General features: G+C 39.6%; 1 protein-coding gene across 4 annotated transcripts in view; it reads left to right on the plus strand.

The window, feature by feature from the left end:
• Positions 1–25,519, plus strand: part of CCNY (cyclin Y) — a 319,192-nt gene that overhangs the window by 189,005 nt on the left and 104,668 nt on the right. The window contains exon 1 of one of the 4 annotated variants that reach the window (XM_047867576.1): positions 17,597–17,691. The exons of the other annotated variants lie outside the window; for them this stretch is intronic. The gene's annotated coding sequence lies outside the window, so the exon portion shown is untranslated. Of the gene's footprint in view, positions 1–17,596; positions 17,692–25,519 lie in introns of those variants that run through there. 4 annotated transcript variants of the gene reach the window in all.

Here is a 25,519-nt window from a genome sequence, read left to right on the forward strand (position 1 = left end):
AGTTGTTTCCAGAGTTTTGTTGTTATTCAGTGACTATCCTTGTAAGTAACAGGTCATTTGTTACAACCTGCATAATTGAAATATTGCCCCTACCTACATTCATAACCACATCAGATAGTGTTACACTTTTGGCTTCAACTGTCAAGTATAATTTAGAAAATTCAGAGAAGAAGGAAAGCCTTTTGTATTTATCATATTTTTGCATACCCTATTCTTTTTTCATTCCTGATGTTCCAAAGTTGGTTTTTACTTTTGTCATTTCCTTTGTGTTTCCTTTGTTGTTAGCCGTTCTTTCAGGGTAGGTCTGGTAGCAACAAATTCTCTTAGTTTTCATGTGATTTCCTCTTCATTCCTGAAGGATATTTTTGCTGAGTATAAGATTCTGGGTAGACAGTTCTTTTAGCACCTGTTAACAGTTGTGCTACTTTCTTCTGATGAGAAAGTTTGTTTTTGTTTTTCCTTTATAGGTGGGTGTCATTTTTCTCTGGCTGCTTTCAAGAAGTTTTCTTTAGGGGCACCTGGGTGGCTTAGTCGGTTAAACATCCGACTTCGACTCAGGTCATGATCTCACGGTTTATGAGTTTGAGCCCCGTGTCAGGCTCTGTGCTGACCGCTCAGAGCCTGCAGCCCACTTTCGATGCTGTGTCTCCTCTCTCTCTGCCCTTCTGCCACTTGTGCTCTGTCTCTCTGTCTCTATCTCTCAAAAATATGTAAACGTTAAATTTGTTTTTTAAGTTTTCTTTGTCTCTAGTTTTTAGAAGTTAAGTATTGATGTGAATTTCTTTGGTTTATTCTGTTTAGGATTCACTCAGCTTGAGTCTGTAGGTTTATGTTTCTTGCCAGCCAAATTTGGGAACTGCTCAGCTGTTACTTTTTCAAGTACTTTTCAAGTTCTGTCTCTTCTCCTGGGATTTCAGAAACATGGATATTAGATCTTTTGTCAAAAGTTCCTATTGGCTCTACTTGTTTTGTTTTTGTTTTTGATATAGATTTTTTAAAAAATTCCAATCTGTTTCTCCATTTTTCTCTTTTGTTGAGGTTGGATAATTTCTTTTGCTCTCTCTTTTTTCTTTTTCCCCCTGGTTCACTGATTCTTTCTTCTGTTTCCTCCATTCTGCTGTTGAGCCCATCGACTGAGCTTTTTGTTTTGGGTGTTGTATTTTTCAGCTCTAAATTTTCCATTTGGTTCTCCTTTTTCTGTGTCTGATCTGAGACTCCGGTTTTTTTGTGCTACTGCTTTCTAGTTTTGCATTTGTTTCAAGTGTGTTCATAACTGATTGTTGAATTTGATCGTGGCTACTTTAAAATTTTGTCAGATAATTCTAATACTATTTCTTTTTTTTTTTTAAGGTTTATTCATTTTTGAGACAGAGAGAGACAGAGTATGAACGGGGGAGGGTCAGAGAGAGAGGGAGACACAGAATCTGAAACAGGCTCCAGGCTCTGAGCCATCAGCACAGATGCCCGATGCAGGGCTTGAACTCATGAACCACAAGATCATGACCTGAGCCAAAGTCGGATGCTTAACTGACTGGGCCACCCAGGCGCCCCTAATACTATTTCTAATAATGCAGAGACAGTGTCATCCTAGTTTTGGCATATATTGATTTTCTTTTTCTTTTTTTTTTTTTTTTTCAGTTTGAGATCTTCCAGCTTCTTGGTATGATGAGTGATTTTTTGATTGAAACCTGGTTTTCTTATCATGCTTTAAGACCCTGGCTCTTTTCTAAACCTTCTCCTTTAGCTATTTTATAACATTGCACTGATAGGAGACAGAAGGGGCAATGCCTTGTTATTGTCTGATAGGGGTAGAAGTTCAGGTTCTGTTGATACCTAAAGGGAGTGTTTGAGGTGGGGGGCTCTCTATTACTGCTGTTGAGGGAGTTTTATTACTGGTCAGTGGGCAATGGAAGTCCCAGCTAGCTCCCTACTTGGCCTTCTCTGACCCTACTGTGGTGGGGGTGTTGGGGCACCTTGTAGCTGCCTCTTGAGGGTAGACATTTAGCTTCTTACTTAGCCTTTGTTGGTATGAGTGGAGCTGGGGCCACACTCTTTTCTGAGGTGTTTGTCTGGAGTAGAGTGGTTATTGTTTAAAAGTTTCGTGTCTTACTAGATGGGTACCTTTGTGTTTTATCTAGAGACAGCAGGTTTTTGTTGGTCTGCATTTCTTCCTTTTGCCACTTACCAGCTTCTTCAGCTCCAAGTCTCAGCTGTAAGAGGTAAAAAGAAAAAAAAAATCACAGAACCCACCACTGTGTGTTACTCCTCTGGTCCTGATATTTCTAGCCAATCTGCTTTGTTCTCTCCACCTTTCAGAGTCTTCTTATGTTTGTTTTATATGTAATGTCCAGGGATTTTTTTTTGTATTTAGCAGGAAAAGTAGGGGAAAATACATTCATTCCATCTTCCTGAAAGTGGAAGTAGCATATGCATTTTGATTTTGTTAGGTATTTTCAAATTCCCCACCCAGAAGTTTACATTTCCCACCAGCAGTATATTAGAGTGCCTGGACCAACTTGGGGATTTTTAAAAGTAGAATGTTCTAAGGTGTCCAAATCCCATGACTTATCTGATTTGATTGAAGTGCCCTGGTGGGAGAATTAGAGAGGCACTCCGAATGGTCTTTTGTGACCAGGAAAGTCATCTTCTGGGTGTCCTTATTTGACTTTCCATGGGCCTGAGGTTCCTACATTCCCATCCTCTCTTCCCAACTAGGAGCAGAAGGAAGAGGGAATCCACCAGGGACAGATGATACAAGGTGCTTGCTGAGTGCACCCGTGAGTAGCATGCCACTCTCCCCTTCCCCATCATGATACAGTCTTCCCTATTGTAGTCTACCTTGTACCTTTGTCTTTGGAAGCTGGATTTTTGGAATCTCCAGGCTGCATATGTGGAAGACAAAGTGCTAGTTTTGGTATATAGAAGCCCTGGTCCCTCCTCCCCCGCCTTGTCACTCGCTGGCTATATGACCAGGGGCTGCTGTCACGTGCTTTTTGACCATCTACAGATGGAAGGGATTAAACTGGATGATCTTAAAAGAGTTATTCCTGCTAAAGTTAGTTTTGTGATTGCAGTTTTCTTTAGGTTCTTATAGGTATTCATGGAGATGTTCTTTGTTTATTACTTTGGTTAGGGAAAATTTCTTGCTCATTTTCAAGCCTCTGAAGAATGGCTCAGGATTTCCTACTGCTTACTGTGATAGAATATGGTCTGAATTTCTTGAGAGAACTGTTTAAAATAATCCTGTGGGGTTTCCTTATTCTCTTTAAGGTAGATGCTCAGAATTCAGCGGTTTGAGAATGCTACCCTCACATCTGCAGAGATAATACCATAATGATTAATCTTTGGCAAGCATGCCCACCTATAACTGAACCATAAACTGAAATCACTTTGTGGTTGCATGTTACACATGTTAGAAACAGGAAAAGGGTGTGTGTGTGTGTGTGTGTGTGTGTGTGTGTGTGTGTGTGTTAAGGAGTGAAGGGTGGAAAACAAATGCTAACTTCCTTACTTTGTCACTAAAGGTGATTGTAGAACAGAATTACAAAATCCAGATCTCTGTATTAGTAGCCACAGATCCAGTTTTGCCAAGAAAGGAAAAGAAAGAGTAGCTAGCATTGAAACAAATGATTGTCTTTAGCTTAGAAAATGGCACAGATGCTGTTCTAAGCTCTAGCAACAAATCTAGAAATTAACCATGGTGGACAGGCAGCCTTGCAGTAGAGGCTGAATAAGATGTAGTGAAATGTTTATAAAGACAATGATGTAGTCATTGCCTTTTATTTTTATAGCCACTCAGAAATAATGAGAAATGTCTTATTTATTGGCGTAATTGGGGAATGAAGTAAATTACATACATGTGACTTTCCTAAGACTTGAAGCTTACCACTTTAACAACTTTAAAGATTGAAACTTTTAATTTTGCCTATACTTGATAGAAATCTTTCTAATATGGTATAGTCAAAAGAACTTTTTTTTTCTTTTTTTTGGCATATCCTTGGGAAAGGCCTCAGTTTGTCCATCTGTAAAGTAAGTTGGACCCAATGATCTCTAAGGTCCATTCTGGTTCTGAAAGTAAACACATCTATGGTATGTATGATGGGCTTTCTTGTTTTCTAATGCAGTGTCTTTTATACAGGATTCAACTCTCTTTGATGATTCGGCAGTTATTTAATTGTGCTCAAATACAGAGTGACCATCAGCCTTCATTGAAATGTATGAAACTATTTTCTCTGACCTTCAACTGGTCTGAATGATTGTACTTCTAAAAATATTGCTTTGAAAAATTATTTATTTGTTTCTGTTTATAGTAATAATAAATGCTCAACAGAGAATTTAAAAATTGGATACGAATATAAAGAAGAAAAAAATATTCACTCTGAAGCCCCATATCCCTCAGAATATCACTTTTAACATTTTATTTCCTCCCAGTTTGGTTTTTCTAATATATTTGTTTACATTGTTGAAATTACATTTATGGAGTTCTCCTTTTTGTGAAATGGGGACAAAAATAACTACTTAAAAAAATAAACTACTTTTATAAGGTTGCTTTAACTAACTGCATTAGAACTTTATTAACTTCCACAATATGCAGAACATATCAACACACACCCTATCTGTGTTATCATTGTGTACAAAGGAAAGGCAAATGGTAGGGCATGAGGACATAAACATGTTCTCATGAGAGCAAAGTGCATGAATTATTTTTAAGTATATATTTAGGTTATATAAATGCTTTTCAAACACTTTCTTTTTTAAAAATGTTTATTTATTTTTGAGAAAGAGCACACACAAGCAGGGGAGGGGCAAAGGGAGAGAGGGAAACACAGAATCTGAAGCAGGGTCCAGGCTCTGAGCTGTCGGTGCAAAGCCTGACATGGTGCTCTAACCCATGAACTGTGACATCATGACCTGAGCTGAAGTCAGATGCTTAACCGACTGAGCCACCCAGGCACCCCTTAAACGCTTTTAAGTGTTGAACATTTTTTGAGATGATTATCATTAATAGAGTAGGAGACTCTTGAATAAATGATTTATCCTTATATTTCTTCCATACATGGATAAAAAGGATGGAATAATATTGTTTGTTTATTTTTTTAAAGAAACAATCATTTTCAGAAAGCCAAACACAATTATTTTCCATTTCTTGTGGTTTTTCTTATAAGAGCTAATCTGCTTATGATTCTGCTTAGAAGAGAGCAGCTGTAGAAGGGTATTACTGGGAGGCAGGAGGGAGAGAACGTGGGACTATTTCTAGAGCTTCTGGGGTGGTCTGTGCTTACTTTTTCCTGTATGCCTCTTGAAAATTAACTTACCTCAGACATTCTTCTTTTCCTGGGGAATGACATCTGTACTTCCTGTATCCAAGTGGTTCCCAGTGTTCAGCATTGGCCTTTTACTTTAGCTCTAGACCAACAGTCAGTGGACTGTTCCTGGAAAGGCCAACATGATTTCTGTCTCAGCTGCTCAGCTCTGCCATAGTAGTACAGAGGTCACCATGGCAAATGAATAGGCCTGGCTGAGTTCCAGTAGAACTTTACTTACAAAAACAACTTGGGGCAGGATTTGCCTACACTTGCCCTGGACTTTTACTTCCCATGTCTCCTCCAGATGGTTCTTTCCTAGATGTCCTCCAATAAGCTTTGAGGTTTCTTAGCGCAGCTATACCAGTGTTCTAGGCCCCTGTCTTTGGCATCTTGTTTTTGCACAGTTGCGCCTTGGAACATCTCCAATAGTGGCAGTTGCCTGTAGGAAGGGAAAAAAAGACCTCAAGGAAAAAAAAAAGGCCTTCCGACTTTTGGAAATATAGAGACCCTGGGTAGCAGAAATGATGGAGCTTGAAGCAAATTCCAAAGGAGAATGACCTATATGTAGTTGAGTACACTAGGACTCCAGTCCCTTGTTATTTTTGACTTCTCATAAACATTACATACATTTGTTAATAATACTTGTTAATTATGCTATTAGAGAGATTGCCTAACTTATAAATTAACTAAGCTGAAATATGTATAGATTTTCATGTAGCGTCATTATTTTAAGACCTCTCTTTTTACATATCATTTGATTTGCTTTGTGTTCACATGAGGTTGTTAAAGGACAGCTGCTCTTCTGTTATACAGCCATGGGACCGAGGCATTGAGGCATTGAGAAATGGTGTGATTTTTCTCCAGCTGAGAGTATCATCGTTGCCAATCCAGAGTTCATTCTGTGTTGTTAACAGCACCTCCCTGACAAGACCCCATTTGCTGGAAATAGAAAGGAGGAGTCTCTCAGGGAGCTAGAATGAAATGAATAGCATGCATATAGAATATTTACTTGAGACCAGGCCTGTAATAAAAAATCAAAGACGATAAATTTTCTTCTTTTTTACTCCCTCATCTTTATTAAAGAAAGGGATATGTTAAGATTATACTGACTAAATTGCTTGAAATATAAAATTTTTGAAAATCTCAGCTTTATAGACGCTTTCCTCTTGCTAAAGGGACATAGAATCTAGTAGTAGAAGTTTAATACAGAAACTTAATTCTGATTTCCAAGTGCTACAATTATAAAATAGCCTGAGCAAAAACATACTCAATAATATCTTACACTTCAGAAGATGGGCTCTTGTTCTCTTTGCATGACCTTTCCCCATGGGGAATGTTGTGGTTTGAGGGTGAGGTGGAGTGGTGGGGGTGGGGGAGATTCTGCAGCACTGACAGGTGTTTTAGCCTCTTCCTTCTGAATACAGCCTGTTTTACCATGTTGCAGAATGGAGCCATTGTAAGTGGAGAACAAGTTGGCTTTTAAGCTATTGTTAGCAAAGCAGCAGAAACAGTCTTTTTTAAAATTACTTTTACTCTGGCAGGGACATTGACAAGAAGAATAAGAGCTTTCCCAGATGTTATGTGCTTGTGGCCTTAGAAAATGACACAGGGTTTCTTTTCCTGTGTATCTGCATTTTGTACACTTGTTTTCTTAATTTTAGTGCTCCGTTAACACGACGTTAGCTTAGAAATTGGGCTTGTAAATGGAAAAAAGCAGTAGGTACTTCAGTTGGTACTGGTGTACCTTATTTTAAAGTATAGGTTCCTTTAATAAAGTTAATTCAGTTAATGAAGCTTTTTACCTTTGACTCATTGTAAAATAAAAGAAAATGTGTTTCTCTGGAAAATAAACTTGGGATTAGGATTTAAGATGATCACACTTAAGAAAATACTCAACCTTATAAAAGAATATATGAAAGGGAAAGTTTTCAGTTATAGTTTAGATAGAAAACATATAAAATGGTGAAATAGTTATAAAGAAATGGGATTTTGAAGAACAGTTTCAATGTCTGAAGAATAAAGCAATAGTGAGAGTGTACCTGGGCATAACACATGGGATAGAAATGTCAGTTACCCTACGTGACTGGCAGAGAGTGTTAACATTCTCGTTATGTATAGGGTCATGGGCTAGGGTTGGGCCTTTGCAGACCTTGAAGTCAGGGCTTGTTGCCCTTCAAGGCTCATGGTGGTAAATCAGAGAAATAAATGGCTCTATGTTCACTGGATGGCAGAGGTTAAATATCAAATGAGCTGTTATTTTAAGTACTGAGGAAATGTAGAGAAAGGAGCATCATGTAAGGTCTCTGAGTAAAGGCACTAGATCAGAGTTGGGTTTGAGCAGAACTCAGGTAGGCATACAGAAGAGAGAAAACAAGGCTCTCTAGGCTAGAAGAATAGTGTGAACAAACCTGGGGTGAAAATTAGCATAGGGCAGACTATGCTGCTTGAAGTGACGACTATCATTTACAGTTCGTCTTTGGCTGCTTTTGCTCTGCAGTGCAGAGTTGAGTAGTTTCTATGGAGACTGCATGGTCCACAAAGTCTAAAATATTTACTATCTAGACCTTTATGGGGAAAGTTTGCTGACCATTTAGGGGTGGTTCATGAATGAGTACATCAGTTTGGTAGAAGTGGAAGATGTAGGTATATACATAATAGAAATAAATAAGGGACAAATTACTGGTAACCTTGAATGTTAAACTTAGAACTTTGAAGCAGAAGCAATGTGAGTCATTAAAAGGACATAAAATTAATTCAGTTTATTAGCCATCAATTATGCATCAGGCATAATCAGTATGGGGAGAGAGATGGTTTTTTTTTTTTTAATTTTTTTTCAACGTTTTTATTTTATTTTTGGGACAGAGAGAGACAGAGCATGAACGGGGGAGGGGCAGAGAGAGAGGGAGACACAGAATTGGAAACAGGCTCCAGGCTCCGAGCCATCAGCCCAGAGCCTGACGCGGGGCTCGAACTCACGGACCGCAAGATCGTGACCTGGCTGAAGTCGGACGCTTAACCGACTGCGCCACCCAGGCGCCCCTAGAGAGATGGTTTTATAATTAAAAGGTTTTGAAATAACATGACCAGAGACATCTAAAATCATTTGCATAGCAGGTTCTTTGGTGGGAGTTAGGAAGGCCTACTTATAGGACTTGACATTTGAACATAGTTTTAAAAGACAAATAGGAGTTTGCCTGTAGGACAAGGACTGACTAAAGAAAACCATTTGAAGTACAGAGGTATGAAACAACATGATTCTTTTGGGAACAAAAGACATTGTCATGTTTGGAACATACAGACTGTGAGTAAATGAAGCTGGGAGGGGCCCCAGGGAGGAATGTCAGCCTCACTGATGATGGGTGGTGAGAAACTAGAGGACTGTGGGATGGGGCCATGACCTGCTACTTTTCCCCTTCATTTCATGTATTTTTGTTTTATAGGTTTTGGGGTTTTTTTACAAATTAAGTTAGATTTGTATTTTTAAAAGATAATCCTAAGAAAGCGGTGTGGGGAGTAGGTTTGGGGATGGAGGAGACAAAAGGTAGAGAGAGGAATTAGGAGTATACTGCAGTAGTCCAAGTGACAGATGATGAGGACTTAAGGTGGTGGAAGTAATGATGCAGATGAGAGAGGACCTTCTAAATACAGTTCAGTGGGAGAACTGACTGGATTTGGACATGTGAAGGATCCTGGGAAATGTTTAGGTTTGTGCTTTGGTTGGACAAGAAGGTGACTAGCAGTGCCACTTAACTCAGTTTGTGGTTTTGGAATAAAGGGTGCATTTTGGTGGTGGATGAGTTCACACCTCTGGGACAGTAAATGCAACCACCCATGGGTGGTTGGCAGTACAGGTCTGGAAATCAGTGGAGAAGAATGCCTTAAAAGATAAAATTTGGCAGGTATTGTAAATAAGCAGTTGCAATTGTAGCAGGAAATAACTTCACATAACGGAGCATGTAGAGCAAGAAATCAAATGTAGGTAGAGCAGGAAGGGATGTCAGATTCCAGGAGACACGCTGCTCCTCCTCCACTCTTACCTCCCACTCTCTCCCCACTGTAGACATTGCTAAATGATCACCACTCATTCCCACTGAGCCTGTGGGATCCTCAAGAGCTTCTCAAGGCAGTGCATGAAGAATTGACACAAGTTGGGGCAATCTTATATGAAAGAGCAAAATGTAAGGGTCAGAGGAAGAAAACTGCATGGAGACATTGAGCTTAGAAGGAGGAGTTAAATCTACATCCCTACCAGAAAAGATGGAGTGCAGTTAGAGCTGAAATTTGTTGGCAGATTTGGGAACTAGGAAGTCGTTGATGACTCTGGTGAGAACAGTTTCACTTGAGAGGAGACAGAAGCCATGTTTTGAAGCTACTTGGAGCAGGGTGTAGGAGGTGACAGACTACTTTTCATAGAAGCTTGATTAGGAAAGGAGGTAGTCAGGGTGGAAACCAGAGGGAAGAAAAGGTGTGGAATGTGTGTGGGAGATAGTTCATATCTTAAATAACTTTTCTTCTGTGTAGTAAACCTGCTGATACATCTTCTTTAATGTTTTATTTGCAAACAATTTCAAACTTCAGATTGGACTAGAAGCACTAACTTCACCTGTAGTCAACAGTTCACATTTTGCCACATTTGCTTTATTATTTTCTTCATACATACTGTTTTTTTTCCCTGAACTATTTGACAATCAGTTGAAGGCAGTAGGTGCTTTTGCTTGTAAATATTTCATGTTTTATGGGTTGTACTTAGCCTTTACTCTCATAGGAAAAGGTCTTTGGGAAGCTCTATTAAGAAACAATCAGAAAGTCTCCTCCACCTTTTGTGGTTATGTGTCTCATGGGAGAAAATTTGGGATTGTACTATACTGAAGACTTAAATACAACTTTTTTTTTAGATATTGATCTCTGTTGGTGGGTACTGGTGAGCAGAAAAGGTGAAAGGAAATGATGGCAGTTTAGACCTTTTTGAAATAAATGTGGCTGTAATCATATAGTCTGATAAGGAAATAACAGGCAAGAAAGCAATGATATACTTTTAACCAATATTTGATGCCACAGTGTAATACTCTGTTACTTATTGTCTGAGAAGTGAGATAACAGATCAGTGAGGTTCAAAATTCTTTTCAAAATACTTAACAAGTCTAATAAATCTCTAAAGTGTTATCTCTGATTTAGGCACTGGACAAATATGCTTACTGGAAAAATGTGGAGTTTCCCCCCCTAAATACAGAAAATTTTAGTAAAGGCTTGGTAGCGTACAGTTGCCATGTATAATGTATATTTTGAACATAAAACTCATGAACAGGAATTACAATGTTATATCAAGTTGTCTTTCATGAGTGGCTTCCCTTCTTTGCAAGGGTCTCTATTGCTGGAGAGCAGTGGTCCATTTGTGTCCAGCCTCCTTGGCACCAGCTTGCTGGGCCCAGGACAGACTGAGATGGATGTGCTTTACTGGTGAAAACATGGTAAACCAGAGAGATATTTTTATTTATACTTAAAAGCAGATGATAGGAAACATTGCTCTGGTTCTTCAGATGTTAATGATCATCCTCATCATCTCAGTTGTTTCTCTTATGGATTTTTAGCCACACAGTTCTGTTTGTTAAGAAAATCTAGCAAGATTGAAAGTCATGTAAATAAAATCTTAATTTCTAAAGTGTTATGAGTTTTAGGTGTTACTTAAAGTTTTTTAGCAGTGTCATTTAAGTACCTTGAAAGATTTATAAATAATAACCCAAGTATAGCATTTATGCCATGTAGCATATAGCATATATGCCATGTAATGCCAGAAGTAATGAGCACGTGTGACACTTTGGGGAGTTTTTGGGTATTATGTGGTTGCTGTTCACTGGTTTGCTCAATATATTTTGCAAATGTTGGCTATTTGTGCTTGGTCTATAATTTTATTGGAAGATGTGGCTGTAATCACTGATGGTTTATAAGGAAATAACAGGCAAGAAACAAATGATATGTTTTTAACCAAAATGTGTAGGTTGATCCCTGGATTTCCTTTGATAAAGGTGTCTGGTGCAGCACTTGGCTGCTCATGGTATACCTACTTGCTCATGTTCTCCTCCCCGAAATGCCACTTGTTCCACGTCTCTGCTTCTGTGCTCAGCTTGCCTCCAGCCCATTGCTCCCGTCCTGTAGCTTGTGGAGGAGAGCACCTCTGCCGCCAGGGAAAGGCAGTGAACCACTGGAGCTGCAATACATCCATCCTCCAGCACTTACTAGCTGTGTGACTTTGGCAAGCTCTTTAATTTCTGCATGTTTGTTTCCTTGTTGGTAAAATGAGAATGATAATACCATTAAATGAATTGTATTAAACAACAAATAAGTTAATATACATAAAATTCGTAGAACAGTGCCTGATTCATAGCCGCTGTGTCTTAGGTATTATTGTGATAATGTTTATATAAACTGTTATTATGATGTTATTCTTATGTGAGGTGACATTGTTGAGCAGAGACCTGAGAGCTGTGGGGGAATGAGCCATGTGGCTATCTGGGGGAGAAACCTTCTAGGCATAATGGGTGTGTGCCTGGTAGGTTTGAGGAGCACCAAGATGGCTCATGTATGAGAGCAGAGGGAGCAAGTGGGACCCTGAGAGCTAGGTTGCAGGGGCAGCAGGGGCAGAGCATGTTTCACCTTAGGGCCATTGTGAGGACTTTCTCAGTGGTACTCTGAGATAGGTGCCATTTCAGGGTTTGAGTAGACATGCTCCAAATTAGGTTTTGACAGGATTCCTCTGGCTGCTGTGGAGGAGTCAAGGGCAGAAGCATGAGATCTGGGAGAGATGATGGGTTGCAGCAGCATGAGTAGTAAGGAGTGGTTACATCCTAGGTGTGGCTGACCAGATTTGCTAATGTATTGGATGTGTGGGTGTGGGAAACAGGAGTGGAACATGAGTCCATGTCTGCATCCTTTAAGGGGTGGAGCTACCATCTGGTGAGTTGGGAAAGACTGGAAGGGGAGTAGGTTTTGAACATGTTAATTTTGATTGATGCAGTAGGTAGTCAAGGTTGTAAAATGGTCAGTGTGGGGGTTCAGGAGAGAGAGATCAGTGCAGGGGACAACATGTGGAAGTCATTGCATGTTGAGGCTATTTAGAGTCTGGTGGCTGAGATTACCAAGTAGGCTAGTTTATGTAGAAAGGGAAAGGACTGAGGTATAAGGATTAAGTCCTGAGTCCTGGGGAGGAGAGATGAAGAAGGAGCAAGGGAAAATGAAGAGGAGTTGCCGGTGTGGTAACCTGAGATGAGAGATGGGGTGGGGGGTGGTCAGCCTTGGGAAGGAGTAAAGCGTGTGTCTTAGTAGGAACCAGAGGGTGGAAGTGTTTGAGGGGCAGAGGCAGGTGGGTAGGCAGAGTGGAGGCGGGAGTGGGTACAGTGCTTCTCCAGGCTGTCTTCTCAGCTGGATGGGCAGCAAGTTAAGTGTGAGAAGGGTGGTAGGAGTTTGAGGAGAGGGAGGGCAAGGACTCTGCAAATAGAGAGGGGCTGTGTAGCAACACCAAGGGCCCACTGGAGGTTTGTCAAGAATTAAGAGTGGGACCAGTCACATGACTGTGCATGTTTCTCCAGCTGGGTACAGCCACTGGGGCAGATACGGAGAGCATGAAGAGTTGAATTTAACCTCCTTTGGGGTTTACCAATGAGTTCTGTAGAGGGATGGAGGGGTGTGATGACAAACTCTATACCAGGGAGCCACTACATTAATGACTCATTAACTCTGAGTTGGATAAAGAGGGAAGTGAGGGCACAGAAGGGATTAGGGAGCAAAAAGGTAGTAGATTCATTGTGTATGGTCTTGATGGGTTGAAGAATTGATTGGAACTGGGGTTGGAATACCAGAGTAAGTGAGCTGGGATGATGATGGTTGGAGGGGACTGCTTAGCTTTGAGGTCAGGGAGTGTCGTCATTGGTTACTACAAGGTGTATGACTGTGGAGACAGAAGGCCAGGGTAGGGTGAGGACATGGTCATGGCAGACAGGTCAAGGGTAGAGGGCAGAACAGTGGCAGGGTCACTTACCTTGATTTTTAACGTGGGAGAGAAAGTGATGAGCATGGCCCGTAGGGAAAATGAGTCATGGTGTGAATGTGGCAGTGTAGTTTGAGAGAAGAATACCAGACAGTGTAGAGAAGTGGTGTCCTCAGAGCAGGGAGGTGCAGGGAACACTGAGTGTGGCGGATATAGCGTATTTTGCGGAGGATAACTGTGAGTTTCAGAAAGAAGGGTTTTGGGAGTTGCAGAGCCTTTTGAGGGTAAGAATTGGGATGTTAAGGGACAGCCTGTAGGTTTCTTGAATTGACTGAGACAGATGTTAAGGGACAGAGTTGTAGGTTTCTTGAATTGACTGAGATAAACAGGGATTAAGGGATTATTCTGTGAAAGATTTCTGTAGTGTATTAGGAAGAATACCTTGTCAGGATTTCATAGTTCTAGAGCTGCTGCTTTATATTCTGAATACTGGAAATGAGTACTCAAGGGGGATGGTGATATTATTGGTTTTTATTTTTTACCCTTTGTAGATCAGTATTTCTTAATAAGGTCTGGTAGATTTTTTTTTAACTTTTTTTTTTTTTTTTTTTTTACTTAATTTAAAAATTTTCTCTCCTCCGTTTTGGAGCAGGACACTATTAAATGCAAGGGGTCAAATTTCTTGTCTAAAGTAGATTGTGTTGCTAAAGGGCGCCGAGTATGCTAGAGCATTGGGCTGGGAGCCAAGGCATCTGTGTCACTTAACTGGGACCTTGTAGAGATTACTTCCTCTGGGACTTTACTCCTTTGTTTAAAAAGGGTGAGTTGGGGGTGGGGGGATTCTACTATAAAATCTTTTGGTTTTAGAATTAAACTCTTCCATTCATTTATTAAATTTATTAAAAATGTTTCTTGCAATAATGATCTCCAGTTTCTTTTTTTTTTTAGTTTATTTATTGCATGTTTACACACCAGCTAACAAATTTTCTACACAAGTTAGTATTCTTTTTAAAGTGTGTTTACAGAATAAACATGAAATTTCCCTGCAGAGGAGGTACTCTTGGGAAGGATGACTTAAAGAACACTGAGACCATGTATGTTTTATAAATTGTGAAATAATCTTCTTCCCATACTTCTCCTTCCTTATATAAAAGTGAATTAGAAGTAGAGAGGAGGAGAGAAGAAACATGGTTTGTTCATCACAGATTGATCAGCTGCTTGGGTGTAGTTGTTTTCTTTGGTAGGCTTAGAGCTGGCTGTATTCTTAGCTTTTTGTGTGCATACTTGGGAAATTATAAATGTTACCAAGTGCCTCAGACTTAGAATGAGGTGGTAATTTTCCATTTCTTCTTAAAATAACTAGAAAATCAGTGATTAACACAGATTCTCTTGATATCAGAGTATAGCCAGACTAAAGGCTGTGCTGAACAAGTGAAACCAGAGTAATTTTCCAAGCAAGTTTTGTTTGATTTGGTTCTTCTTTTTTTTAGCCTTTGTGAGGAATAATTCTGTATGACACTCAACTGAAGTGGTTAGATTTGAGAAGTAAAAGTTTGCCATATAGGTTGAGAACAGACACAGAGACACCAAAGAGCATCCTGAAACTAGTCCCTTCTAGTTTTTGGGTCAGCCCAGCCTTGACCTGTTACCTGGGGGCAGGCTTGGGGCTCTTGTCCTTCACTCCCAAGAACAGTGCAGCTCAGTGTGAGATTGCTGACTGCCTGGGTTATGGACTCCTCCTGGGGAATTGTCTGGGCAGCACACCGTCTCCTTCCCACTGTTCACCCCAAGCCAGCAACACACATTGCTCTGTGGAACACTTGAGTCCATTCCATGGTGACTTGAATGTCAGCAACATTGAGCTTTTATTCATACTTCTATTTCAACTTTGTATTATAGTGAAGTATTTAATAAGACCCTGTTCCCCTTTTTCTTTAATAGTTCAAATAGTAATGTATGCCAAGATCCAAGTAATACTTTGTTAGTTTAATAATTTTCTCTGTGTTCCTGCATGAATTAATGAATATGGGTGCAAGTGAAGGAATAGGGTAGAACTTGTCCTGTTGAGTGTCAGAGAAAAGATGGTAAATAATGACTACCTATTGGAGATGTAAACTGTTTGTGAGCATGTTGAAAATATCATCCTATGACAGTTTGTACTTCATTCTACATTTGGAGCTCAGAGTGATTATTAGTTGTCCTATGAATTTTGTGCATCTCTGAATATACCTTTAGATTAAATGCTGCAGAAATGAGACATGAAATACGGATTTCTTCCCTTGTATTCAGACATCAGAGTAGCTTTTTAGATCATATCAGATCAATAGTAATATTGGGGTGGTCTGCCTTAAATAAAGCATAACCCTGCTTATCTTAGAATGAAGCAGTATTCTTATTCAGAGATAAATAAATTTCAACCTTATTTAATTTTTAATGTTTGTCTTCCCATTTCATGGTTTGAAGTTCTTACTGACATTTCTGCTATTTTGGAATAAATTTCTTTGTTCTTTGAGGTTGAAAACTTAATGGTAGAATTTATAAACCTTGTGGCATTGGTATACTTAAAAAGGGAAGTTTGGTATATCATTATCTCCATTTTGAATGTATAATATGCCCATTAGAGAAAAATTGGAAAATACATAAAAGTTAAAAACAAAAGGAAAAGTTCCTATAGCTTGCCTTATACAAGGAGAATATTTATTCTACTTATACAAGGAGAATATTCTGTGAGTATTTATGTGTAATTTCTTCTAGTATTGTAAGAAGCTGGATTTGCTTAAAAGAAAACTACTATTACTGAAACAGCAAACTGCTCCCCCCAATCTATATAAAATATAATTGTGGTGATACTGCATATAAATTTTGTATCTTCTTTTTCACTTAGCAAAGATTTCCCCAATTATCAATGTATTAAGCATTTTATAAACATTTATCATTTTTAACAGCTATAAAGTTTTTCTTATAGTAAATTTGCCACCTAGTTATTCAGTTCCTTATTGCTGGACATTTAGGTTATTTCCTGTTTTCCTTTTCCTATTATAAATAATGCAGTAATGAACATCTTTGAACCTGAAGCCTTGTCTGCACATCAGATCATCTCAGTAGGTAGAAACCCAGGAGTGGAGTTAATGACTTAAAGTTGCAGATGCACTCTATAAAATTACTATATGAGAAGATACGTGATACTAATATTTGGATTAGCAGGAGCTACTTATTGGATGTCTAAATTGAGCAGTATTTGGTAGCTTATTTTGGATTCTTTTTAGTTTCTTAAGTTACTAGATCCTTTGAAAGATTTTAATCAGTAGATGAAAGGAAACCTGGTATATTTAAGGCTCTTTGTAGTTGACCTCACTCTCTCTAGTAATAACCATATTGGTGTTTTACTGATCCACTTGTGGTTTTCCAGGTTTTTAACTGTGATCTGTAGTAAGAAAATATTTTACATTTGAATCCAAATCTATATTTTATACTCATGGACACACATGAAACAATATTCACCCTTATCATTTTATATTATGTTCTGAACTTTTCTACTCTGTTTTATTTTATTTTTTAAAAATATGAGTCATGGTCCTCCAAATTGATGCCATATCTTCCTAAAGGATCCAACTTGGATTGAAAAAACATTGCACTATATAACAGATATGAATTCAGTGAAACACATGGTTTCTTTTTTCTTTCTGACTGCCTTTACTTATTCTTTGTGTGGGTAGGAATCCTGGCAATATCTGTGACATAAGCACGTTAGTATCTTGCCCAAGGGCACATAGCTATTAGTGGTCAGACTGGGACATGAGTCAGCTCTGGGTGACTCCAAGGCCCAGGATCTTAGCACCATGCATTCTGGAGCCTTTACACCTTACAGCACATAAGCCATTCCACCTGGGTCGTGTATCCAAGAGGAGGACCACACGACTTCTGTAGGAAAGACACCACCAAGCTGGTTAGGTACAGGTTTACTGAAACGCTGTTTACCTTGAATGGGCTATGAAACCCACCCAAGAACTGTGGCACAACAAGCAGAAGTAAACCAAGGCATAACACAACTTTTCTTTCTGAAGTTTGCTCCTTGAAAAACCAGGCAAACCTGATCACGAATGGTGGAGAGTTAGAAGTGGAAAGCAAGGTTTTGGTCAGTGGAGGAAGATCTTCACAGAGAGAGGGCTGAAGGATCAGTTGAAAATGCAAGTCTGATTACTTTTCTTGGTCCCTCACAACCTCAGTGGCTTCCCTTTGCCTTTAAATGTCCAGCAGGTGCTGAGCAAAGTGTATCTGGAGGAGGTGGTGTGTGCAGTGCCCAGTCTCATTTACTGAAGTGACTTTATGCCCAGAAGAGAGTGCTCTCTCTCTCGTCACAGACTTCGTTCTGGCTTTGTTGTTGAATAGTCCTCACCAAAAAGAGTAAGTCCAGTGAGCGCTTTGTGGAGGAGGCTGGCATTAACTTACAACAAAACTTTGAAAGGCTTAAACTTCTCAGGATAATGTGGATGACCAGCTGGGAATGGCATGTGGAAAGGGGCATTTTACCTAGAGGGTTTTCAGAAGAGCCTGATGTTACTGAAAACTTTCTTTGAATGAAATGTACCCTTCCATTGGAGACAGTAACCATGAAAAGTTTAGATTTTAATGCTCTCTCTGGGATATTATAATCATGGAAGAAGATACCTCTTTCTCCTCATCAGTTATATAAAGCCATCACTGAAATCAACACTAATCAGTGATAACATTTTTCTCTTCTTAAAGGGCAGGTCATTATATCATGTAAACAAGTAACATTTTCTATTTTCAACACAGTCACATTGATTGACTGAAAGATAGAAAGTAGACATATATTGTTGATTTTGGATTTCTTGGAATACTGAGAAAAATATTGCCTTGAAAAGCACACTTCATCAAACCTGGCAGATTGCAGTAGGAAAAAAATTGAATAAATGTGGATGTTTTCCCCTTCTTTTCTCTGATACAGGGACTCTACCAGCGGCTCCACTTAAATTTCCTTCAAAAATTTAAAAGAAAATGTTCTCCATGGAGTTGCTATTAACTGAACCAATGAGACTGGACATGCCTGGGGTACCTCTGAATCTCAGCCCCTCCACTTAGTCTTTGGAGCTAGGCAAGTGCAAAAATGGGTCCTTGACATCTCGTGGCCACTTACCTAACATGCCTAGGGCTCTGCAGGAAGTGGTTGGCTTGGCCACCCGTCCTTTGACTGGGTCTTAAGAGGAGAAGGAGCCAGGACTAGTGCTGAGTCTTGGCTTTCATTTTATTTTATTTTATTGAACTCTATTTAGTAGATTGATAAACCAGAAAACGTGAATGACCCTTTGAAGACCCTGATAAAATCTGGCTTTATTTTTCTTTTATAGTCATGCTGACTTAAAGTAGCAGACTCTAGGTACTTTGCAGTAACATTATAGCTGTTTTTCCTCTCATATTTACCCCATGTCTCATTGTCTCAGATTTTGCAGAGGAGTAACGGTTATTGTTGTGCACTGGTGTGTGTATAATTGCACTCACATGTGTTCAAGATTATAAAGTTGATTTCACCATTCACCAAATAGTTATGGAGAGGTAACTCACACATTCTCATCCTCTGTGTCTGTTTCTCTTAGTGCAACCTGGATCAGAGCCTGATGTGGCAGCAATGCTTGAGCACTCACATGGAACAAAAAAAGAATTAGGACTGAGCTTCTATTGTGCTAGGCTAATTGCCTTATTATTGATTCAGCTTTAGAATTGAAATGGATTGTTTAAACATTTTTGTTTTTGTGATTGTTTTAATTCAGGTTTTATTAAACTGGGCAGAAGATCTTTGATGCCAGGATTCTGAGGCACGTTTATTTGGATCTTCCAGTGTAGCTTTTCTGAATGCAAATCTTGTCCATCTGGCTGCCTATTATCCATCCCTCTGAAGCTCAACAGACTTGATTAAATTCAGAATAGCTCTGCCTTGGTAGTTGCATCTCAAATTTTGTCATTAGTTATGCATCGTATTTCCTTGTGTCTGAGGTGACCCTCAGAAGACACAGTATTCCTTTTTTATTTTCCTCAGAATCAGAATGTTTGAAAGGCAGGTTGTAGTTACAGATTGAGGTAGGAAGTAAATTCTTTTTTTTTTTTCTTAAAATATCTTATATATCACATCATCTTATATATCACATCTGAAAGTGAGTAAAATACCGATGGGTGGTTTTTTCTCATTTGCAGATGTGATGAATTTGACTGCCAGGAATCATAGAAGTGCTGTAGAATGCCATACAGGGACTGAAAAAATAATCTTCAGATTCTGTGGGATATAAATGGCTGTAAAAAGAGGTTGACTTGTTCTGCTTTTCTCTTGTCATCTGTTAATATATGCCATCTGATTCAAGCAGTGAGCCAGTTCTTTATTCTCTCTCTCTGAAAATTCTGAAGGGGATGGCAAGGAATACATGTTAGCTACACTTCAGTGTAGCTGTCTGACCATGTTTTCTTATGTGTTGGCTCCACTGTGTTTGTCCTGAATTATATATTCTGGTTTTCCATCCTTGAGGTAATACTTTTATAATCTTATTTATTTACTTGGCTTATCTAGTTTCTTTATTACTTTCAGATAATTTCTGATTATATAGGCATGATTTTAGTGTTCCATTTTCTCCATTTGCTTTGGGTGTTACTCCTAATTCAGATCTCTATGACTACCCCGCTTCAGTCTGGTGTATAATCAGTGTTCTTGTTCTCATCTGTTGGTGTCTAGGAGCTCCTGGTTGTTTTGTCCACAGGTCTCATTGCATGTTCTCCCTACCCGTTCTTTCTTACTGGGTAGACAGAGCTCAGCCAGAGGAGCTGTGCCTCTTAGTGCCTTTAGTTTCTTCTGACAGATGATGTGCCTTGCTGGAAGTAAGTAACGAATCTATAGTCATCTTTATTGGATCCTGCACATTTATTTCACTGTAATCCAAATTCAGGCTTTAGTTTTTAACTCTCTTCTAGGGAAATCATAAATGCAAAAATATGAGTTGGATTCTCTCTAAAATTTTTTCCATCTGTTATTTTTTGGTTTCTCCTTTTCCCTTTCCCCTCCCCCTGCTTTTTTTTTTTTTGGTTTTTTTTTTTTTTTTTGGTGGGGATAGGACATGATACATATTTTTTTTTCTTTGATTAAAAAACAATTGGAGGCAGTGCCTCCTCTACAAGGTAAAAGTGGTGTTTTGTGTTTAGGAGGGTAGTTTCTGTATATTTGTCCTTGACTTCTGTAGGGGAAGTGGGCTTTTACAGGGTGATGGGGGGGGGGGGGGCATGTCAATGTGCTGAAGGACCCCAGCCAGCACATCTCAAGAATTGTTGATCCTGGTGGCTACATACCTATAACTGGTTACTTTGATGAAATTGTACGTGCCTGTCTTTTAAGGTTGAAAAGAATCAACTTCCGCCTGCTGTCACAGTTTGTTGGTATTTTCCTGAATTTATTTGTTTTAGCTCATAAGGAGTCTATAAAAGATTTTGAATTGTGGATGTTAATTATGGAAGAGAAATTTTAACTAGATTACTCATTCATTACTTTCTCATTCAGCAAATTTGTGGAATGCTTACACTCTGTTAGGCGCTGTAGGCTTCAGTGATTCCACAGTGAACAAGAGAGAAAGTCCCTTCCCTCAGATCTCTTCCCTCAGAGATTCCATTGTAGTGAGCCGGGAGGGGTGAAAGCAGAGGACAAGCAAAGTACTATAATCTTGCTTATCTATTCTCTCAGCTGTCTGGAATGCAGGAGACACATGGGGAGTGTGGCTGAAGCCCTTCCTAAAGTCTGTGTGCTGAAATTTTAAACCAGTGCTCCCCAAGTCTGGCTGCATGTCTTATTCACAAGGGGTTTCTACTTTCAGGGACTCAGTGCCCTGGGCATGAGGGGGTACCACTGCCCTAGGCTCTTTCCCTAGGCAGACTCCTCATGCTCCTCCTTTGCATTCAGTCCTAAGCAAGTGAAATAGCTTCCTTTCTCAACCCTTAGTCGATTAAAAGCAGAAAATGGAGAGGCAAGAGTGCTGACCCACACACAGGGAGAGAGGAGACAGAAAAGTTAAACCTGAGAAGCAGAACTCCTTCAAACACCTCAGGACCTCAAGGCTGAGCTACATCAGAGAGAATAAATTCTATTTAGCACATGCAGGGAAGTCCATCATATTTTGTAGAGAAGTTTTAGTCTGTTAAATTAAGTTTTGGGTTTAGAAGAGGGTAAAACGAGATGGAGTTTGCCCAGATGGGATTCCTCAGTGGAATGCGGAGGGATGCGAACCCACTGTGAGGGAGAGCAGAGAGAAGGGCTGGCACTGTTAGGAGAGAGGGCCATGCAGTCTCCTCCAAAGCGGGGAAGGACTGAAGTGGATGGCATCTTCTGAGGCTCCATGACACCTAGTGTTGGGGCAAGGTGGGCCCCAGTTTTCTAGAGTTTGTAGGAAGTTACATGGTAGAAGATTCAATGTTTTGTTGGAATGACTCCCAGTCTAATAGACGGACTGGGAGAATGGTGGTGTGCCCTTTCTGGCTGCTACCCCAGCTCAGCCCATCATGCTGTTATGACTTGCCTGGAGACTAAGGATGGGCGGGTAATCACTATACCCATTCCTTAATCAGGCATGTACTGGGTAAGCACCTACGTGGGGCTCACCTTATGTTGCATATCATGGCAGTGGGGGGGGAGGGTGTTTCACACCAGGTCTAATAAGTATAATTAATTGATCTCCCAGTTCCTGACTGATTGGAAGGAAAGAAGGAAGGAAGGAAGGAAGGAAGGAAGGAAGGAAGAAGGAAAGAAAGAAAAAAGAGGGATTACTGGCTGAGGTAAATGCATTGATTGGTACAGTGTAAAACAACATCCGACAGCCTGGAAATGAAGACACAAAAGCTGTAAAGACCTTGTAGCTGTTGCATGCTTGTGGAACAATAGGGGACATTAACATAACCTCTGTGGATGCCAGCTTCATGGGTCCAAGGTAGCATTGTGTTACAGAAAAGAATGACGACCTGTGGCTTCCATCAGATCTCCCTGATCTTCCAGGCCCAGAATCTGCCTGCTACTTATAAGTGAGCTTGGGGGATTTTCTTTAACTTCTCTAAACCTCATTAAAAAAAACTATGGTGAGGACAAGCATAGCAACTTCAAGGTTATGGTGGAGAATTGGATTTCTTGTAGGTGAAATGCCTTGGTACAGTAAGAATCAAGCTGTTATTTTAAATAGAAAATGAGCGAAGGGAGAGAAAAAGGGGAATACTTGTAGCAGAAGCTCTGAGGAAATAATGAGCATGAGAAATGTTTGTGGAACACATTTATTGTTTTATCTGCTCCATTACTTAAAGGTTTTCTACAGTTTCATGAAAATGGCATCACAGTAGTATGACACAGTACAGTACTGTAAGATTCCTAATTCAGTTACTTCCTCATTTTGGCACATGAGGTTCAGTCCTTTTATTTCTTGATCATTTATTGAGTATACATGATAGGGAAGGCTCTGTGCTGAGCACTATATGTGTTTTAAAGTGAACAGGATATAGTATTTGTTATCAGAGGAGCTTGTATGTGGAGATTGGGCTCAGACATCCAGGTATCATAAACTGCAGAAGGAATATGAAGGGTAAGAGCAGTAGGACAGGGCCGACTGTGGACAAAGTCAGCCTGAAACACTGACTCATGACCTGGATACCTCCCAAGGCCCTCTTATGGCTTGGCTGATGGTCTCCTAGTTATGGGAACAAAAGGAAAAGATCTGAATTCGGGATGACACTTTTTATTTCCTGTGCTTGAGGTTTGATTGATGGTTGAGTCCAGAAGCACTTTCTTTAGGACCATTGCCCAGCATCTTGGAGATCCTTTTTTGGGGGTTGAAGGGATGCCTTAGACCAGTTGATGAGAATTTGATCCAAAGATCAAATTGCTGCCCAATTTCTTATGTCGTATATTCTTTGTGGCAGGTATGGGCTTTCAGTGGTTTTGTGTTTAAAAGTAGAAAAAAATGTCTGATTTGTTATGTGGCTGTTTCAACATTAGTAACTTTATTTGCCCCTGATGTTATTTAATGTAGCCTGCTTCTAAAATGCATAAATAAATTTTGTTATGGATTGAATTTCCTTATGCTTTTATGTTTTTATCCCTAGCACGCCCCACTCCCCTACACACTCTCACCTTACACACAATGTAAGTTGCTTCACAGTCCGTTCCCCACCCTGCTCCTGCCTCCAACTTAAGGCATTTGCTTGAATGGTGGCCACACTCTAAGCAATGGAATACTGGAGTTTGATTCTGACTCTAACAATAAAGTCTTTGCAGCTCATCCATAAGCCTCCAAAAGTAGGAATCCAAAAGGATAGGAATTTTTATGGTGGCCTTAATTAGTATTAGTATTACCATAAAGGAAAGCTGATATTTTTACTAAAAGAACAATATTGCACTTTTGTATCCAGAGAAACAGTGTTTTTCCAAGTGGCCATGTTAAGAAGTGGACCTTTTTTGTATGCCTGTTTTGGAATGGCATTCGAGCTACTCTGCCAGCAACAGAAGGATCTTGATCTCATGACTGGATAGTTTTCTTCTCTGCTTTTCTCCCATATTTTCACTCCTTAAGATCTCCATTTAACTTCTCTCCATCCCTGCACTTGCCCCTTTGCTGTTGTTTTGCCATTGCAATCCGCAAGGATCCTCGAGAACAAGCTTGTAAGAATCCTTGAAAACTATGACATTCTGAAGCTGGGAACCAAGGTGAGCTTCATTCTGAGCCTAACAGGAAGCAGATTAACTTTCAGAAATGCTGAGGGTAAGGTCCCTTTCTGCCATGACCTTTACTGCATGCTGCATTTGGCAGACAGGGGTGGAAGTGGATTGAAAAGTCACTCCCCAGCCCGGGTCAGAAGCACCACCTATTCCCCCTACAGCAACAGCTTGCAAGTCTGGAACCGCCTGTGTAGGCTGTGTCCTGGACTGCAGTGTTTTGTGTCCTCAGGAGGTGTTGCTCACTGCTTTGCCATGGAGAAGGCAAAAGAAGAGAAGAAGTGATATTTTTGTTCATGTGTCGTGATATTCTACCTTTTTTAGGGATATTTGGGGAGATGGAAACAAAAAAGCCAATGGTAAGGTTGTGGGGATTTCCATTCATTGAATGCACCACACCGTTCATCTCTTTCAGCAGATGGATGTTCCTAATCTTCATGGCTTGTAGGTGACTTACTTCACTAGAGGAGTTCAAGCTAGGGTTTTGCATTATAAAATCTTTTTTTTTAATGTTTATTTTATTATTTTTTTACAGGTTTTATTTTTTTTATTTTATTATGTTTTTTAACTTTTTTTTTTTTTAATTTACATCCAAATTAGTTAGCATATAGTGCAACAATGATTTCAGGAGTAGATTCCTTAGTCCTCATATGAGTTAAGTCATATATTTGTCTTTCTCTGACTAATTTCGCTTCATATAATACCCTCCAGTTCCATCCACATAGTTGCAAACGGCAAGATTTCACTCTTTGATTGCCGAGTAATACTCCATTATATGTATGTATATGTATATGTATATGTATATGTATATGTATATGTATATGTATATGTATATGTGTATGTGTATGTGTATGTATATGTATATCACATGTTCTGTATCCGTTCATCCATTGATGGACATTTGGGCTCTTTCCATACTTTGGCTATTGTTGATAGTGCTGCTATAAACATTGGGGTGCATGTGTCCCTTTGAAACAGCACACCTGTATCCCTTGGATAAATACCTGTAGTGCAATTGCTGGGTCATAGGGTAGTTCTATTTTTAGTTTTTGGAGGAACCTCCATACTGTTTTCCAGAGTAGCTGCACAAGCTTGCATTCCCACCAATAATGTAAAAGCGATCCTCTTTCTCCGCATCCTCCCCAACATCTGTTGTTGCCTGAGTTGTTCATGTTACCATTCTGACAGGTATAAGGTGGTATCTCATTTTGGTTTTGATTTGTATTTCCCTGATGATGAGTGATGTTGAGCATTTTTTCATGTGTCTGTTAGCCATCTGGATGTCTTCTTTGGAGAAGTGTCTATTCATGTCTTTTGCCCATTTCTTCACTGGATTATTTGTTTCTTGGGTGTTGAGTTTGAGAAGTTTTTTATAGATTTTGGATACTAACCCTTTATCTGATATGTCATTTGCAAATATCTTCTCCCATTCTGTCGGTTGCCTTTTAGTTGTGCTAATTGTTTCCTTTGCTGTGCAGAAGCTTTTTATTT

This window comes from Prionailurus viverrinus, chromosome B4, assembly GCF_022837055.1.
Source record: "Prionailurus viverrinus isolate Anna chromosome B4, UM_Priviv_1.0, whole genome shotgun sequence".
Taxonomy (NCBI): Eukaryota; Metazoa; Chordata; class Mammalia; order Carnivora; family Felidae; genus Prionailurus; species Prionailurus viverrinus.